The sequence below is a fragment of the Podarcis vaucheri genome, assembly GCF_965113315.1.
Source record: "Podarcis vaucheri genome assembly, chromosome: 4".
In the NCBI taxonomy this organism is placed as follows: Eukaryota; Metazoa; Chordata; class Lepidosauria; order Squamata; family Lacertidae; genus Podarcis; species Podarcis vaucheri.
Genome location: NC_138762.1, coordinates 35,860,264 through 35,872,474, shown reverse-complemented (window position 1 = coordinate 35,872,474; position 12,211 = coordinate 35,860,264). Strand labels below are relative to the sequence as shown.

Below are 12,211 nucleotides of genomic sequence, written 5' to 3'. Positions count from 1 at the left end.
GTTCTTCAACATTGACTCTTTCAAATATAAATCTGCCTGAAAGTCTTTGGGAGGTCTTTGATAAATGGAAGATGGAATGTTGCCTCAGACCACTTGCTCATAAATATCTCTCTTGACAACTGAAGAAATCATTAATGTCTTCTATCCTGCAGTCAATAAATAAAACGAAAGGAAGAGGAATTACTTCTGAAATGGTGCTGTGTGGAGTAAAAAAAAAGTTATCTGCAGGATTTTAATTTTTTTTAGGAATCAGGTTATTTAATTATAAAGAGAATTTTTTAAAGTCTTATTTTTTTATAATGACAAATGCAAGAAAAAATAATTCAGAGGTGGGAAATTACTTTGGTTTATGCCAGAGGTCAGGGCCAGTTCTGTAGGGCAACAAGGTTAGACATTTGCCAAAACTCCAATACCGGTAAAGGACCCACCGCCTTAAAGAGTGCTACCATTTCTGCTTTGCAGCGTATTCAAGAAACTCAGAATCAGCCTAGGAGAATTCTCCAGCCTGCCTTGGGACCTTAGGGTGAAAGGTATTTAATAATAATAATAATAATAATAATAATAATAATACACCATCCTACAACCTATTGGGCAATAAAAACTAAGGTCAGATCCACATAATATAGTTAAAATACATGACCCCCACCCCCTAAGAATCCTGAGAACTGTAATTCCCTCCACAGAACTATAATTTCCAGCACCCATAACAAACTATAGTTCCCAGGATCCTTAGTGGGGACAACATCATGTGCTTTAAATGGGCATTGGGTGTGCTTTAAATGCATGATGTAGATCTGCTTTAAATCAGGATGTTATTCTCCCTCCCCCAGGTGCCAGACACCCTCTTCACCCCTCCAAGCAAAGTATTTATACTGCTACTCGCCTCTGGCTACTGCCTGACTCTGCTCTCTGCCCACCTACTTTGAACAGCAGCTCCTCCCACCTGGACATAAAAGCTAACTGCATGCTACCGGCAGTTGATCAGAGCACTCTTTCAGCCTTCCCAGCGTGGTGAGCCAGTGATCTCCCCTCTTTGGGACCTTGCAAACTCAAGGTAAGAATTCTCCTATCTCAATTGCTTCAGCTTCATCCAGATGTTGTTGTGTGACATGTGCCAGCGTTGCTGATAATCCTCTTGGGGGTGGGGATGCTTTGTCGGTATTTTGCAACTGACAAGTAGCAAGCTGTTTTAAGAATGAAAGAAAATGGCTTAAATTACTAGGAAATGTATAACATCTGTGGCTGTGTTTTTCCTTTCTGTATTTTATATGTATCTATAAAGCAGCATGCCTGGAAATGTTATTTAACATTTTAAAATTCTGTTGTTGTGTTAAACTATGTTTCTGTCATTAAGTTATCAACAAAAATGTGCGCTTTCAAGAAGTGCAAAGATTTTCCTTAATACCAGGAAAAGGGCCTGTTGTCATATTTGGGAAAGCTTCCTCCTAACTTTTGGAAAGAGCATCTTTTCGCACATTTTATTGCTCTGCAAATAAGGCATGTTTGGATTGCTGCCTTCGTGGAGGAACACCGGTCAGGTGGGTGTTTGACAACGGAGCGAAGTTGTCAAGCCAGGAACCTTGAGAATATGCCTCGAGATCAAAGTCCCAATTCCTGAAAATATAGGACAAGCTGTGCTGCACCTTCTTAACGGATAAATTGCGTTAGATATCTCAGCCTGTGTAGCAGCATAAAGCAATAGATCTTCCACATGTTTCTTAGGCAGGAGCCAACAGTGAGCCAGTTATGTTTACATATGCTAGCCTCAATAGAAAGAGTGCTGGCACTGAATTAGAGGCATTAAAAGCAGAGGCTTTGGAAAACATTTCTTAAATGCACCGCTCTAATTGTCTGTCCACAGAAATGCATTTCAATTTCTAGGGGCAATTCTCACACTGCAAGTGAGCCAAGGCATTAGCCACATAAGTCCCCTTTCTAATGGAATTCCATCATATAAACCCTAATCCAGGAATGCCTGCATAGAAACACAAGTGATCAGGAATTAGTATTGTGTAAGTAGGGGCAGTTAACTGTATCCAGAAAAACAGGGGCTGCATAGCTTTATATATAACATTTTTGTACTCTTTAAGGCAGATCCATGCCATTTCATTCCTTTTCTGAACCCTGCTTTGCTATTGCTGAATATTATTTCACACAGTTTCTCTCTAAACGCAGCCACACAGTTGGTGGGATGCCACAAATCCTGTATTAATTTAGTTTGGGAGGTGTGGTTTGATACAGTAAGCATTGCAATTCTTTTTATAGAGTAAGCAACTGAAATTTTATCTCATAGTAGCAGGAAAAAGTCCAACCGAAGGTTACGTAAGTGTCTGATGTCCTCTGAAATTGCTATTAAAGTACAGAACATTTTGCTAAGCTTTAGAAATCTGTACTTTTTGAAAAACAAATTGTGCACACAATTTTTTTGGACAAGAATAGCTCAATACATTCCTAAATTATTTCCTTATTCTTAAACTGTTGTTTGAGCACACTCTTTATTATTATTATTTACATAGATATTGATAATCAAGTTTTAGTCTTTAGCAAAAATAATAAACCGAAACAAGCCACATACAACTGAGGGGGGAAAACTTGCAAGGCTATAATTTAAGGAATGCGCTATCTGAAGAATTCAGGTTAAAATAAGATCCTACTGTGAAATTCCATTTATCATGCAAGTTTTTCTTAACCAAATATGTCTGAAAATGTACTTCAAGTAGTATTCCCAGAAGGAAACACTTGACAAAATGTGTTTAACACAGAATAGCTGCATGTGTTGAAAGTGAGACACTGCTGTAAATCGAGCTGGTTTGTTTGCTTTTGTAGTGTGTAGTGGCAGATTTTTGATTAGCAAAGAGGAATATTCCTAATACAAACTAAACTCTCCTACAGGTGCCTTTCCCGCCTTGAAAAATAGGTCAGGAGTTCAGAGAAGTGTCACTTTTCAGCATTGGACTGACCAGAGGAAATTAAGCAGTGCCTAGCTTCAGAAATGATTATCTATCTCCAAATGTGTTTTTGGGGAGGGAGGAGGAAAGCTTGTTAGAACCATATATTTTATGGGAGTATTGGCACTGAAATCCATCTATAGAGTGAGGTCAGTGCAGGAAAGGCTGTTGAGTTAGATCAAGAAAAGAGCACAGAAGTCCAACACAAATGTACCACATTGTAAAAGGGTGGTATTCTCAGCAGTTTCCCAGCACTCCAGGTGGACACAGGATGTTGGTGTGTACAGGACTGCTGTAGCCACATCCACACCACATATTTAAAGCACTTTCATTCCACTACGTGTCAAGGCTTCTCCCAAAGAATCATGGGAATTGTAGTTTGCCGGGGTCTCTGAACAACTTTCAGCTCTCTTAACACACTACACTTCCCAGGATTCTTTTTGGGGGGGAAGCCATGACTCTTAAACTGGAATAAGAGTGCTTTGACTGTATGTTACAAATGTGACTTGCGATTTCCTGGAATATACTTACTCCATTGTTCAACCCCTCACTGCGGAAAGAGGGTTGGGTCCAGACTTATTCATATGTAGAGTCGACCTATGGATATCGATGGGACTTGTTAGTCATGGCTTATATAAGTCCCACCATAGGAGCCATCTCTTAGGGGCCGAGGTCCCTTCGCCCCCCAATAAAATATTTGAGGGGGCTGGGTCCAAAGTTGATGGGCATTGCCATTAACACAGTGTGTGTGTGTGTGTGTGTGTGTGTGTGTGTGTGTGATGTGATCGATTCTGCAAGGTGAGGCTTACCTGTCCCCCCCTACTTTATTCAAGTTGACACCCCTAAGCCCCACTTATTTCAATGGGTCTAACTTGGAGTATAATTGGTCTAGAACCAGCCTAGAATTTGAATGCCTCTTGCATAAGAGAACATAAGCAGAGCCAGCTGGATGAGGTCAATGGCCCATCTTGCCCTGCATCTTCTTTCCACAGTGGCCAAACTGGAGCATAGGAGCACTCTCCTCTCCTGTGGTTTCCAGCAACTTGTATTCAGAAACATCACTGCCTCTGTTTGTGGAGGCAGAGCAGAGCCATCACGGCTAATAGCCACTGAGATAGCCTTATCCCCCATGAATTTCTCCAGTCTTCTTGTAAAACCATCCAAGTTGGATGAACATTCTCTATGACAATAGTATTTTGACCTGTTTTACAGTTTGCTCCATATTTTCTGCTCAGAAGATTTTCCTTCCCTCTCACGCTCTCCAAATGTCCTAGCTGTAGTGTTCTGGCTCTCTTAAGAATTCGTTGGAGTTCAAAGAAAAGTCAGCAGTTTATTTCATTGTGATACATAGTCATTTTTAACATTTGCTTCCCCTATGTTTAAGGCTGTTAGTTATTATATTTGGGGGATGATTGTAATTTCCACATAAATTCCAAAATTACAGCTTTCAGACTTGCTTTGAGCCCTCTCGAATTCTAACTGTTGGGTTTCAAATAAGGCAAAGTGAACTGCTGCTTTCCTGATGGATATTCTCCTGCCAGAATGTTATCCACAGTCCATAGTTCTTTCAGATGGATATATTAATTCGTTTCTCTCTGTGGTTTTCTCAGTCTTTTGTTGAAGGCCTGTTCTTAAATCTGTTGAATGAAGGCGGGGGGAACCCTGCTTTGTTGGAAAAACACTTTGGTTTAATTTGAGCATTCTTTACAGTAAAGGCTCCCTGCTCCATGATATTCACCCAGTTGTAATACTAAACTATGGTTTAGCACAGCAGTTGCTAACCTTTTTGGACCAATGGGCACATTTTCAATTTTGAGAGCGTGTTGAGGCACAAAATAGTTCCAGGGGAGAGGGGATAACAAAAAAATGGCTGTCATGGGGAACATGGAACCACACAAAGGTAGACAGGCCACCCTGAACAACCTTCCATGGGAATCTTCCACTGGTCCCGATTGTGGAGATCACACAATGTTGATTTTGCACATGCACACTCACTGATGCTGTTGATGTCTAATAGCATCAGGGAGCATTCCTCAGTACCACAAAAAAATATACAAGGTGGAGAGGCAGGGATACTTCCAGTGTCTGGTGATCCTGGGGTGGGTGGTGTGATAGGCTCAAACAGCTGTGGAGAGGGAGGCAGGGCTTGTGGCTCACATTGTGAAGACAGGTAAGGTGAGAGTGCAGATTGAAGGAATCCTCCCCACTTGGAGCCTCCCCAGCATCCTCATCCTCAGGCTGTTCCAACTGTGGCAGAGACTTCCCCATCCCACTGGATCCATCTGCCTTGTTCTGACTTGGCCAGCCTGTGACAGGAATGTGAGGTCTGGGAAGTTCCAGGCAATGCTTAATGCCTACAATGAGAGATACTTAGATTCAAACCTACTTGAAACTCCTAGCCCTCTGTCTCAAAAGTCAATTCCTCTAAATCCACAGTGGTCTACTGTAGTGTGCCGATGGTCTCTCAAAATCCTCCGCCCTATATGTGGATGGCGAAACTGGAGGGACAATTTTGCCAAGTGAGGAGAAACTCTCCAGCAGGTTGCTAGGAGTGGGGCTCACCTTTAGCAGTGGTACTAACACAGCTTCTGTTTATTTTTTTATAGGATGTGGGTGTGTGAGATTGCTGTTGCTGCTCACTGGCAACACAGGCAATTGTCATGGCAGCATGGCCATCGTTTTGCGTCTTCCAGGGCGGTGGGGTGGGGGAGAATGGTGACCATGAAAAATGAACTAAAATGGTGGAGACTGTTTAGAGATAATTATGCAATGTAGTCTTCATTTTTTAGGGGAGTGAGAAAAAGTGGGGGGCAAGATAATTTCTCAGAAAAATATCTTGGCTTCAGTTCAGATGAGCAATGTCAGGAATTCAATAAATTGTGAGTGGATAGCAGAAATGTGCCTACTGCCCTTGCATTTTCACATGCATGCATGCCAGCCATGCCCTATGACAGTGTTCAACATTTGTGAGACAGTAACCCTACAAACATGTAAAGTTCCTCCACTCCCAGTCTGCTGGAAGAACTTGGGCATGCAAGCTGTATGTGTGGGGCTGCTTGCTCCCCAGTGCAGAATTCCTGGCCACTAGGGGTCTGAGTGTCATGGCCAGTGAGTGCTTTTCTGGTACCTTATCACACACTCATTGGATGTTGGCATGTATGTGGAAGTGGGGGTTCATTTAAGCACCCCTTATGTAGAACCTAGCTTTAGTTATTCAGTGATAAGAGAAAGGGTCTTGACACATACTCAAAAGAGCCTTCTTCTGTATTATTTGTGTAATTCAGGGCTTTCCCATTAGAAACAGATTTCTGGTCTCTGTCTAGTTGAGCCAATATTTGGTTTCAGGTGTTACCACCTGCAATGTGCTCTCCTGATATGTTGCCCACTTCCTGCCCTCAGATGTTATCCTAATAGGCTGAACCAATAGCATGACCAGGCATCCTGTAAGACTGTTTTCACAAATGTACGTTTTTGATGTGTGTCATTTGACTGGAACCACATATTGGCTAGAATGCATGTACAACATTCACATTGGCATTCTTCCACTATCCAGTCAGTCTGGTGTCCTCAGATGTTTGGCTGGGGATGATGGAAGATTTAGTCCAAACCATCTAGAGGACACCAAGTTGGTGAAGGCTGATCTAGTCCATATTAATTTGTACAAGTGACCTCTTCCAGACTAACAAGTTTCTTTGAGTTTTTGTTTTAATGCAGGGGTGAGGAACCTGCAGTCCTCCAGATGTTGTTGGACTCCAGCTCCCATCATCCCCGACCTTTGGCAAATGCTCGCTGAGGCTGATGGGAGTTGGAGTCCACGAAGAACTGGAGGGTCACAGGTTTCCCACCCCTTGTACCTTGTCACTTCTCACTTCCAGTGCATTGATCAGTTCTGTTTGTGGTTTATATCAAGGGGCAAAAGTGATAAAGTGTTTACTGGTGGTGATTTTTACCAGACAAACTAATAGCTTTAAATATGCAGGGAAACACACAAACTTGTTTTCCCACATTAAGACACTGTCTGCTTTGCAAGCCGTTTTGTTTACACGTGCCACATTTCATCAAGTTGAATTAGGAGTTACAGAAAACAGGAAGATGTAAGATTCTTTTTGCCGTTTTAATGATCTAATGAATTGGTCATGCTGCAGTGTTTTGACTTGACTTATTCTACACGCAGAATGGAATTGCAGTCCAGAGAGATCAAAAAACAAGTTGAGGGCTTCGCATTTTATATGATAGCTGAGCGCAACAGAACTGAACCATCTGGAACTGCTAGTGTCACTCCTTTGTAAGTTGTGCTTTCATGGGACATGATCTGGCCAAAGACTTAGGTTGCAATTCTAAACTTCTTTATGAATAAACATGCATGGGCTTGTGTTACACACATGTTATTCTCAATGGGAAAGCTAAGCAATATTTAAAACCTTTATTCTACCTTCATGTTTAGCTTCATCCTTTTATTTTGCTTAAATTTGCTTTAGTCATGAGGGGTGCAAACTTGACTGCTATGTAATATGACAAGAGGATGTCAAGAAGTCATATACCAGCCCATGTACCATGCATAGATAAATGAAAATAACATTACATTATGGGGAAATGCTTTGCAGAAATGTGTATATTAGGTAAAAAGGCATCACAAATTGTGCTTATTAGGAGAAAGTTGGACTTAAATGCTGATTAATTATCACAAGCATTTTAAATTGCAAAATTGATGTGGAAATGTGAAGTCTTGAACTTAAGAAACTGTGAGAAACCAAAACTGACAGATTAGCCCATCCCTATATACAACCCAGTGGTTTAACAGCATTCATCTTGGGATGGCTAGGATGTATTATCTCATTCTGCCATAGAAGCAGGCTGCATTTAAACCAATTCTTGCCTAAATCTAATGAGTGATCTTTACCATTTCTTTGGAGCAGGTTGCTACCTACAACAAATTGTTGTCCTTCTTTGTTACAGAAGCCAAGCAGTAAAAAGTCATGTAAGGATGAAAAATCCCTGAGACTGAGGCAGACTAGTTGTGATTGTTATTTGCAGCTGGCCAGTTGGGATGAACCACCCCAAGGCCTACAGATTGACTGAGATTTCAACTCTCCACTTGAAGATTTTGATGATGTGCTGAGTGATTCCTCTAATGGTGTCTTGAAATAGTTATTAGCTGAGCATGTTCCAAAAATGCAGGCTTTAGGCCTCTCTTAAGCCAATGAGTGTTGAGTCAAAACATTTTGTTTCGGCAAGTCAAAACAAAATGTCTCCAAAATGTCCAAACAAAATAAAACATTTACACATTTTTTAAAAATGTCATACTGGAATGTTTCATCTCAAATGTTTCTAAAATTTCGGTTTTAAAAGAACCCACCAAAACGCTTAAAAGATCAAATTTCTCCCAGTTGAAAAGAAATAAGAAGTTTGCAGTTGTTTTTGGAATGGAAAATATATTTCTTACCCAACCCTATGCAGTTGCTGTTTGCCAGCAGAATTTCATAGATGAGTTAGTGGTAATTTGCCCTTGCTAATTCTGTCAAAGGAAAATGAGTTCTGTAAAGGCATGCAAAATGACATAATTTTTCTGAAGTTTTGCGGAAGACAATTAGCAGTGATGAGACAGAGTTTTTCCTTCTTCCATTCCATTCCATTTATTCCAGAAGTTCCTCAGGATAGCCTCTCTGTGTTATCCTCAACACCCTGTGGTAGGTTAGAGTGCAGTGACTAGCCAAGGTTCCTGTGACTGAGTGGGGATTTGAACCATAGAATATATATTTTTTGCAAACCGCCTTGTGGTTTTGCCAAAGGCAGTATCAGAAGTATTTAAAAAGAAGCAAGGCAGTTTCAGAGCTGCTCACAATTCAGATTCTAAAAACATATAGCAGAAAAACAGAACAGAGCAGCTTAAACCCCAGTTTGTATTATAGGCACTTTCTGTGACACCTCTTGAAATACGATGCTTATTTTCTGAGACTTTTCTTTATGGCAGGGTTGGGTTGGTTGTTGGGATGGAGTTGGCTTAAATTTGTAGCATGGACATAACCCATGGCACGCAAATACCTTTCGATCCATGCAAAAGTTATTCATTTCTGGTTCTGGTGAGGGGGCGAAATACTGAATGCATCCAGCCCTCTTGTTCGGAGAATTCACTGGTGTTCTGTTTTCCACTGCTCTCTGCTGTCTGGCTGGGTGGCCAACAGCTTGCAGTGCTAAGGCTGCACACTCTATTCCCAAGGCTGCGAGTACACAGTAAGTGGATGACTGCTATGTCTGTGCATGTGTCTTGGATCATTTGTTCCAAGGTCTTCTCCACAACTGCAGTAGGAAGGCACTTCAGTGACAAGAGAGTTCCTGGTAGCCAAAAACACTCTGCGGACTAGGCCCTGCCAGTGCAGCAGTAGCCAAAGCAACCATCTCTCAATAACTACTGAATATGGGCAACCTTCACACCATACACTGAAAGTGCTACAATACTGCTGTAAACAGCCATGGCTTTCCTGCAATGAATTCTGGGGACTGTAGTTTGTTAAGGGGGATGAGAGTTAGTAGGAGACCCCCCTATTGCCCCTCACAGAGCTACGATTCTTGAGTGTTTTAACAACCAATGCCTCTCAGCACCCTTAACAAACTACAATCCCCAGAATTATTTAGGGGAAGCGATGATTGTTTAAAGAGGTACCATAGTGGTTTGAATATATGCTGCAAATATGGGTGTGGTTGCATTATGACTACTGTGTCTGTCAACATTCTTAGGAGTATATTTATATAGGGCTAGTTTTTGCATAATGCCTTGTCCCTTGGGTCTTGTATTCTGCTCTCTGAGTTGGTGGTTTTCATTATAGCAGAGGCAGATTATTCAATACAGGATTGCCTGCCGTCTCAAAATATACCTTTCTCCCAACAACAACAAATCCAGTTGATATCAGTCAGTGCTGTATTTCAGAACCTACATTCAGAACCCATGTCTGTTACTTAAAATAATTTCTTTGCAAACTGCTGAACTGAGGCCTGTTGTATGTACTGTGTTCCAGTGTTTCAGATAGCAACTTCTTATTCTTCAGCTAAAGTTGTCAATATTAATGGCAGGTTGTTGTTGTTGTTAAAATAAATAAATAAATAAATAAACTGTCCTTCACCACAAGATATCAGGACGGTTACATATTTGAGGCAATAGTTACTTCAAATTCAAATTACCGTAGTTACATCAAGTTCATGTTCTTTCAGAATTCTGGCATGAATTCCATTATTTCATTCATTCCGCTTCTCTGCTGGATCTCTGTGGTGTCACCTTCCTTTTTCCTGGTGGTCTAATGGCATACTGATCCCCATGGCCTGTTGATTATTTGGCAAGTTTTCCATTAAAAAAAAAATAAAATCTTAAAATTAGCAAATTCCCTGTTTGTCTTTGTTAAGTTGTGGGCGAACATATCAGACGAAACAGTGATTCTTCCAAGCAGCTCTTTATTTGTAAGCTGGAACAGAACTGAACAGCAAACATCTCAGCCGGCCTGCTTTTATAGGCAGCCGGCTGTCAACATTGTAGCAACAACAACCCAGGGTTTCCCGCCTAAAATAACTGACGTGGACCTGAATGAAAACTATATACACGATACTCCTGGTGGCCAGGGTGAGAACTTCAATACATAACAGTCTTATTGAATATCTTTTGATTTAGTAAGTTTAAATATCTTGGGCTTTATCTTACCAGACATATTTTTAATGTGCATTCATTATGATTTGTGCTCATGGCCGTAGCAGGGCAGTTTATACGCGATCCTACTTTCCATGCTGTTTGTGCCTACAAATGTTTTGGAGGAGACATACTGATTTGTTTCCAAACAGTGCATGTTCCCTAAGTTCCTGCTGCAATCCTGTAACTTTCTATACATTCAAGTACAGTGGTACCTCGGGTTAAGTACTTAATTCGTTCCGGAGGTCCGTTCTTAACCTGAAACTGTTCTTAACCTGAAGCACCACTTTAGCTAATGGGGCCTCCTGCTGCGGCCGTGCCACCGGAGCGCAATTTCTGTTCTCATCCTGAAGCAAAGTTCTTAACCTGAAGCACTATTTCTGGGTTAGTGGAGTCTGTAACCTGAAGCGTATGTAACCTGAGGTACCACTGTACTGTACTACAGAAGCCGGGCAGGGTAGGGGTGGGATATCTGTTTTCACTGCCACACTCCACTCCAACTATTGTTCTTTGGTTCTCATCACCTTAGTTTTTATGCCTCCACTCCAGTTCTATGCAGAGTTGTGATCCATCATACAGGCAGAAAAATAGAATTTGGCTGCTTGCCTCAGGCAGCTGCAGAATGAGCAAGAGATATTCAGTAGAGCTGAGCTGAAATTTCTCAGAAGACATTTTTTCTAAATATTCCTCACCATGTTTTTTAATTGGCTGTCATTACCTTCCCACTCCTCTGGAAACACACACACACACACACACACACACACACACACACACACACACTATAACCTGGAATGATACTAGATCAAGGGCCCTGTGAAAGATGTAAAAATGGTGACTAGGTCGTAGAAAGAGTTGCTGCTGTTGCCAGGGCAGTGGTAACATAAAATAAAGGGCACGGAAGGGGAAGAGAAAACCTGAGGGGAAGAAAGAAGAAGCAGCCTTGCAGCTACTAGTGCTAATAAGGAGCGTTGACACCGAGCAGCTGTTGGAGAATTTCTTCTCCCCTGGAGAAATTTGATGAAATGATGCCTGCAGTTTCTCTGCCCACTGTTGAGGGTGTAGAGTTCTGAGAAACCATTTGTGCACAGCTATTGGATGCAGTTTTCCAGCATTTCTATGGGATATAAAAAATGTTTGATATTTGTATATATGTTGAAAGCCGCCCAGAGTGGCTAGGAAAACTCAGTCAGATCAGCGGGATATAAATAATAAAATTACTATCATTATTATTATGGAATAAGACATCCCTATTTTCATCAGATAAATCTTTGGGGGGGGTATGTGATTGGGGAGATATCTGTGGAGTTTTGAGCATCCCGACTGGGGTCTTTGATGGGACTCTGAAGATATACAAGTCCTAAATAATCATGGAAGGGATATACCCACAATGTGCTTAAAAATGGATTGGATTCCATGTTTAGGAGTCAGCAAAACGGCAAAGAGGTGAAAGAAGCTTCCTTTAACACAGGAGTGGGCAACCCTTTTCATAGGGTTGCCATATTCTGGGGATTGAAAACCCGGACATGCCCCACTACCACCACCATCGGGGCACATCCAGAATTCGCAACAGCTCTCCTCTTCACTCCTTACA

At 41.4% G+C, this 12,211-nt stretch overlaps 1 protein-coding gene across 4 annotated transcripts in view; it reads left to right on the top strand.

Annotated features, from left to right (window-relative positions):
- The first annotated feature begins 803 nt into the window (after positions 1-803).
- The window catches only part of COL8A1 (collagen type VIII alpha 1 chain), a 97,964-nt gene continuing 86,556 nt past the window's right edge, over positions 804-12,211 (top strand). For all 4 annotated transcript variants that reach the window (XM_082221003.1, XM_082220998.1, XM_082221002.1 and 1 more), the window contains exon 1: positions 804-1,054. The gene's annotated coding sequence lies outside the window, so the exon portion shown is untranslated. The remainder of the gene's footprint in view (positions 1,055-12,211) is intronic.